Source organism: Opisthorchis viverrini (genome assembly GCF_000715545.1).
Source record: "Opisthorchis viverrini unplaced genomic scaffold opera_v5_62, whole genome shotgun sequence".
Taxonomy (NCBI): domain Eukaryota; kingdom Metazoa; phylum Platyhelminthes; class Trematoda; order Opisthorchiida; family Opisthorchiidae; genus Opisthorchis; species Opisthorchis viverrini.
This window is the reverse complement of record NW_008751718.1, coordinates 1,060,143-1,066,977: the sequence shown is the minus strand read 5'-3', so window position 1 is coordinate 1,066,977 and position 6,835 is coordinate 1,060,143. Positions and strand designations below refer to the sequence as shown.

The following is a 6,835-nucleotide window of genomic DNA, read 5'->3' as shown; positions in this document are numbered from 1 at the left end:
GGATGGGGACCGCGTGATCCTCACTTTGCCTGGTTGGAGACACTACAAGATATGGCCACCGACCGATGTCAGTGGCGTTCTTGTTGTCAGTTTCTGTCCAGATTGCCTGAATGAATGTCTGGAGGTGTAGGCACCTCGGAATGATTGTGTTAAGCTAGCACTAAGTCCCTCCCCCATCCACCTTTATTCTTTTCTTTACAATAAGGCTTTCAAATAAGTCATGGTTGTACGGCAGTGAAGCATTGGTGTTGAGCACTGATGTCATGCTCTCGTTGATGATGATGATGACCTCGAAATATCAGCATTCTTATTGTTGATGTCTAGGCGATGTACAGTATTGAGGCAGGTTATTGTGTATACATTTTTGGTGTCCTAATTTATCTCATTTCCTAAAAGCACTTGCCCAAAATGCACAACAGTATGGTATAAACTCGATTATGGTCAATGCCCGTTTTGCTACAAGCTACGCGTTCAACGGCTTCTGGTTCTTGAGGCTTGTACTGTCAGCCATCCGAATGTATTCAATTCAAGTTTACACTACTCACAAATACGAGGTAGACGGATCAATTTGCAGTAAAAATGAAGCAGTTGCAAAGGGAGTGATGGTTCTGACAGAAGTTCACATGGTAGGGTTAAATGAAAAGCAAGACATGTCTCGTAATGAAAAGTAGACTGGTTTCCGGCGTTCTTAGTAGATAACCTTTCTTGGTGGATACTTCAGTTCTATCCTCCCAAATCTTCAAAACCAACCCAACTGCCCATCGATGTCTCCTCGACAGATGACGAGACGTTTTCAGCCCAGATCAACGGTCACCCGATCGATGACTGACATTCGCTTAGACATTCAAGTATGGTTTTACGGAGTTTCGGACAGACAGCCCCTAAGTTCTGCTATTTGGTCTCTTCCAAGCAGTTTTACTGCTGCAGTGTTGCCCTGAAGAAGGTATACTCCTTTTATGGTGTTTGAGAATGGCCAAAGCGTCTTAAGCGGATATTTCGTTAGAAGGTTCCAACCCAAGTATATGTGCGCATTCTGATTGTGCTTTATCTTAGTTTTCTATTTTATATCAAACGTAAGTTGGCGAAAAGCTCGAACAAATTTGGAGCAGTACGAATCCAGAGGCTTTGTCAACTTTGACATCGAGGTTTCTCAGTCGTCCCAAAAACACTACCAGCTGATCATATCAAGCCAGTGTTTCTGAGCAGTTTAATTCCAAGCTGGGCTAGTTTACCTTGCGACTTCTCGGTTGCAAAGCTGTAGCCTCCAGCCGGACTACCCTGGATCTTTAGCTCACTGTCGATCGCAATTATTGGGTACATCCATGTATCATACAATACTACAGATCACAGATGCGCTGATGCTCACAGGAATGTTGAAAAATCAAGGGTCTTTCGTGATAATCTATATTGCCGTTCGTGTTCATAAAGTTGTCATAGGCTCAAAAGTTTTACGCGGGTTTTTATTTCAGATGCGAGCATCCAGTTTTGCACACACCAAGTGAATTTATTGTCAACAGGTTGCGACGGGCCAGTGAATCGTCAAACAAATGATCATGTGAAGTCGATTCCGTCATTGAAGTGTGAGTGTCGTTGTATCTCCCCTTCCCCTAAGTGAGAGTTATTAATACTACTGGTGAGCCACTTGTTGTGAAAAGCTACCACTAGGTAGGTTGCGAGTTGGAATCTCTCTGGATGTTTTTGAGATGTTCGGTGCTGATTATTCCGAATGAGGTTCAAACGGAAGTGCAGTGATTCTTGTTTTTTTTTCAGCATAGAGTGACATTATCCACAAAATGAGGATGCTATTAGTCAACCATTAAATATCAACTGTACCCAACTACCGGAAGCGGAAGGCCATCTGTCTTTCCGAACTACAGCATTCTGCCTGTAGGAATCACGCAAATGGGTCTACATTCAAGGTAGCAAGTTTGTGGAGGAACTCCACATTCAAATCAGAAAGTGAATCACAGGCATTCTCCGGTCAGGTTTCCCTTTAAAGGGTGCAAAAGCCACGTGACAAATAGTCGTTTACGTGATTCTAGCTGCGCTTGCTCAACGGTTTCGCTGTCTTTGAATTGTGCCAAAATGCTATGCTAGTTATGCAGCGTAGGGTACATCGGGGAAACCTAAATAGCATAGTTCCTTAAGAATCAATTTCATTCAGTACCACAAGTACTTATCAAGCCTTGTTCTCGACACTGACAGTTTCAGTTCTCTCAAGATTAATCGTTTCCTGTGTATTTTGTAGATCCAGTGTATACTGAATGAAGTTCTAGTTTATTGTGGAAATCTGTTGATCTTGCTATGCCCATTCAAGATCAGTTCACTATAGGTTGATATTAATGAATATGAGTTGGATGCCAGGCGATAAAAATATTTCTATCTTCCCTGTAAAATACACTTAACCGGAAGACGGCTTATGCTATTTTATCTAGTAAGCCGTGCCCCGTTTCATGCACTGGGAAAGAGCTGTGGAATTGAGATAAGCCTACCCAATAAGCCTGCCCAATAAATTGTGCAAATGATCACAAGTGCTCCACTTTCTCCAAAAATGGGAAAGTGAAGCTGGGCTCAAATTCAGCTCTCAGTAGAACGACGTTGAAGCGGTGTATCAGCGGATTTCAAGGATTATGTGTCCCGTTCTCTTCTGTCAACGTGTTCATCCATATGAGGATGTACTCTGGGGTATACTGCAGCATCGCAAAAGACTTCTATACCCTTTCTGAACCCATCGCGATGCGGACCCATACCACGGACTAATGCAGACCCAAATAAGAAATACGATAATATTTTTAAAGAGGCCAAAGTTAGTTCCCAGCGAATTGCTTAGTTTAGTTTTACTTTGAGCGTTCATCTAGTGGTCGAACATACCCTCACACATTTTGAAATAAAAACACGACTCAGATTTAACAAGCACAGATGTGTGGTCGCTGCACCCGAACTGGCGCTGTGAACACTAACCGGACGGTCTGATGGGGTTCAACCACCGTAGAAATTCATACAATGATAAATTCCGAGGCTATGAAACGGGTGAACGGTGCTCCTTAGTTTTTCAGCTTTAATGAACTTTATTTGCAAAGAGTAGTTACCCAGTCGGGTTGGAAATACCTGGGCAAAAAATGGGCCAACAGGAGCATCAAATTAACTTTTGGATTCTAGAAGTACACATAAGCTGGCTAAAGTGAATTTCTGTGGGGAAGAATGATACCGTCAAATTCATCTCGTTAAACCATCATACCAAGGTTTACATACGTCCCTTAGGCTCACCTTGCAAGAGCAGTTAAGAATTCTGCATCATGGGGTATTTCGCACAAAATTTGCCAGCTTTTCATGTGTGTTCTTTCTCCCTAAAAGCACATAAGAGGAAGGAATTTTACTATACTTTGGACCTTGTTTACCAACAGCGAATTTCCAAATCCTGGTGACGTGATATCTTGTCGCATGTCAGCACTTTTCAACACAGCAACAACCACTATTTCACCTCAGCTTCCTCGGGCGAAGAGCAACAGCGCATTCTTACCTAGGTACAACCTTCGTCCATTCCGATAGCATTTTTCTCACCGGCATAGCTAAATACGTGTACATTTAACACGGCCGGTGGACAATTTACACAGATTTATACACCCTGAGGCAAGCATCCTCAACCAGGTTTACGTACACGTAGAAAACGAATCCATTAGTTGAGGCGAGAAAAATTACCACCGTCTGCAGTTTACAATGGCCTTTTTCCATCCAAGTGGCAGATACGTCTCGCTGCTCATTAATTTCGGAGATAGCTGAATGGTTTTGCTTCTAAGAAGACAGACGTCGCGCTGGCAAGAAAGGTTCATAAGCACAACATTCTGAATGGCTTGTGTATTCACGAAATTTCATTTATTCCAATTTCAGAGTATAGTTGTATTCGAAAGAACCAAGTGTCTCATTGACCAGCTCTTCGTTCAACAACTGCTTTCGTTCTGTGGGTCGAATATTATTTTCTGGACTATACACGGTAGCAACCGAAATCTGCGGGTCTCGGTTTGTGTACCACAACTTATTTTTAGTACTTTATCCAGTAACGATTTATGGATTCCTAAATATGGGTCCTGCGAATTCGTTTCAATCCTTCGCAGAATACTGCTGGTCCTGAAAGGTTTTCTATTAAAGAGACCCCAAAATTCCACAAAGACAGAAACTGGTGATCACAATAAACGACAGTCAAGCAGTTTACCTCAGCATAATCACTTCTGAAATTCAAAGGGACTTCATGTTAGGTGGATGCTAAAGGATGCAGCTGCCCCGGATGGTGCCTTCCTGTCTAATGTCTTGGTGAACTGATCTATATACATTTACGAAGGGTGACGATTTCATGGTCCAGAATTTCTGTCGCATATGACATAACACATGTTGGCCGACAGACGGGATGTCATTCGATTGTTCTCCAAGCGAAGCCATATTTTCCCCTAAAAGAAATGGAAAATTTCAGCCTGATACGGATGCACAACGGACGATCACATCGTACTGTGAGCACTTCAACCTGAAGACTCGTGCACTAGTGATGCTACTAGTAATAATACTCAACTGATGAAAAACCGTGTGTAATGGACTTCTGCTGATTGGTTCTTCAGTTTCTCAGCATGTATTAAGTGCAGCAAGTTTTATCCTATCTAGAAGTCAACTCTTTTTGAGCTTTAAGAAACTAAATCAAATGTAGATTCCTCGTGACAAATACACCTCACTCGTGGTGTCCTTCACCTAGTAAAAAACATATATCTTCAGTAGTACGTACACAAATCGTGGAGCTGGTTGGAGTGTTATTAGAACATGACCCACTACAGGAAACAGCAGGAAACAACAGAACAAGGTAGATGAGGAATGGACTTGGAATATCCGTCTATTCAAGACAGTAAAACAAAGAAAAATAGGTTAATAAATATCATCATCATCAGCATTATCATCAGAGACACCAGCAATATTGTTGATAATGATGCTTTATTGCCTTACATCCATACAGTTTATCTAGTAGTATTTAAAACCTCAGAATGATGAGCAGAGAAAAGAGTGTATAATGTGACGTGGTGATCGCCTAACGCAGGCATCCTGAAATGCCTAAACATCATAGGGCTCAGTCAGACAATCTGGAACATCATTGACACCGTTCATGATATTTCCAGCAATATCCCCAGTCAAGCGCAGCGGGCGGGGGTCACGGGGACTCCATCCTGAATCGCGTACAACACCAATTCCACCCACACCAGTGCCTTCACACTCTTTGACAAGTCATACGATATCCATCTCTCGGTTTTCACCTTTCTGAAGAAAGCACGAAGAACAATACTCGTCTTGGTGGATAGTGTTTCCGCATGTGTAGCACATTGTCAATCCAACGGAGCTGATCGTGTTGAATGTTTTGCACGAATAAAGTACCTGCTGCGCAAGCAAATGCTCGTCTTCTAATTACCTCGTTACAAATTCGCCGATAGCAGCAAAGCATTTGAGGCATTTTTGGTAAAAGATCTGAAGACGTCTCACTCCGTCTGTCCACAGAAGCCACTTCTCGAAAACGTACAACGATATGGCCCTTACTTTAGTCCAGTAGATGCAATCCCTAAGGCCCAGTGATATGCTTTTTGACGCCACACGTGACGCAGATCCGCAGACGGGATATCTGCCTTTGAGTTGCGTGCAGTGACTTTGTCAGACGTTTCCGTCGGACATAATCCAACTACTGACGCATGTAAGGTTCTCTACAACCCCTTGTGATTCTCCTTGAATGGCAAGGGGAATATTCAGAGACTGCACGTTATGAAGCATGACTTTGCACTTTGGAGGAGCAAGGCGCATTCCAAATGATGGTATGATGGTGGTCAGTTTATTCAACAGGGCTTGTGCTTAGCCATGGTATTCAAAGATGACGGCAATATCATCTGCTAACTCCAGATCGACAAGGCTCTCGCCAGCAACAGCTTGAACACCGGGGTTTTGAAAACCGTCCAGTGTTCGCCTCATTATTTCATCGATGAAGAATTGAACAATAATGGGGAGAGTGGACATCCTTGTCTGACACCACTTTTTGTAGGGAAGCTTTTGGAGAGCTCACCATACGCCCTCACCCGCCCAGAAGTATGTAAATAAAGGGATTGGATCATGTTCACGAACTTGTGGGGCATACCACATTGAGCAAGCGTGTTCCGATCAATCGGCAGGTCAAAATGCACGACTCAAGCCAAGTAATATCAAGACTGTTTTCTGTACGTCTGGCGTTTCTGAGTGTGAACATGTGGTCGGCGGAGCCTCTACCCAGTTGAAATCCCTCTTGGTGCTCACAGGTGAAAGTTTTGCGTGCCGCTGTTAAACGAAGAAAATTCTGTGGCGCCAGAAGTCTTGTTACAATGGGAGTCAAACTAACATCTCTATGGTTACTGCATTCACTGTAAGCATCCTTTTTCGAAAATTGGCACTTCTGTTGAATTGTCCCAGTTATCTGGAACGAACACTTTATTCCGGAGTTGCACAAATAGGCAGAGACTGAGAAATCCACCGCCATTCTTGAACAGAGCAAGTGAAAGATAGTCAAAGCCAAGAGCACGATGACGCCTGAGTAGATATACACACTTCTCAGGCTGACGGGAGTTTCATGTCCACAGCCCACAATTCCGTTGAAGGTCAGCAGTTCGGATTGGAGCCAACAGGTGGCCAACTGGCGGCGACTCTCTGTGAGTGTCACATGGACACCACCCAGAATAGCCCACTGGCTCACGGAGTCACACAAGCCGTCACACAAGTTGTGGTAAGGTTCAATCCCTTTGTGAGGCATATATATATATATACATATATATATATATATATATATATG

At 43.2% G+C, this 6,835-nt stretch overlaps 1 protein-coding gene across 1 annotated transcript in view; it reads right to left on the bottom strand.

The window, feature by feature from the left end:
- The window catches only part of T265_13387 (hypothetical protein), a gene marked incomplete at both ends in the record, with an annotated part of 25,588 nt that overhangs the window by 18,060 nt on the left and 693 nt on the right, over positions 1 to 6,835 (bottom strand). The gene's annotated exons all lie outside the window — the stretch shown is intronic.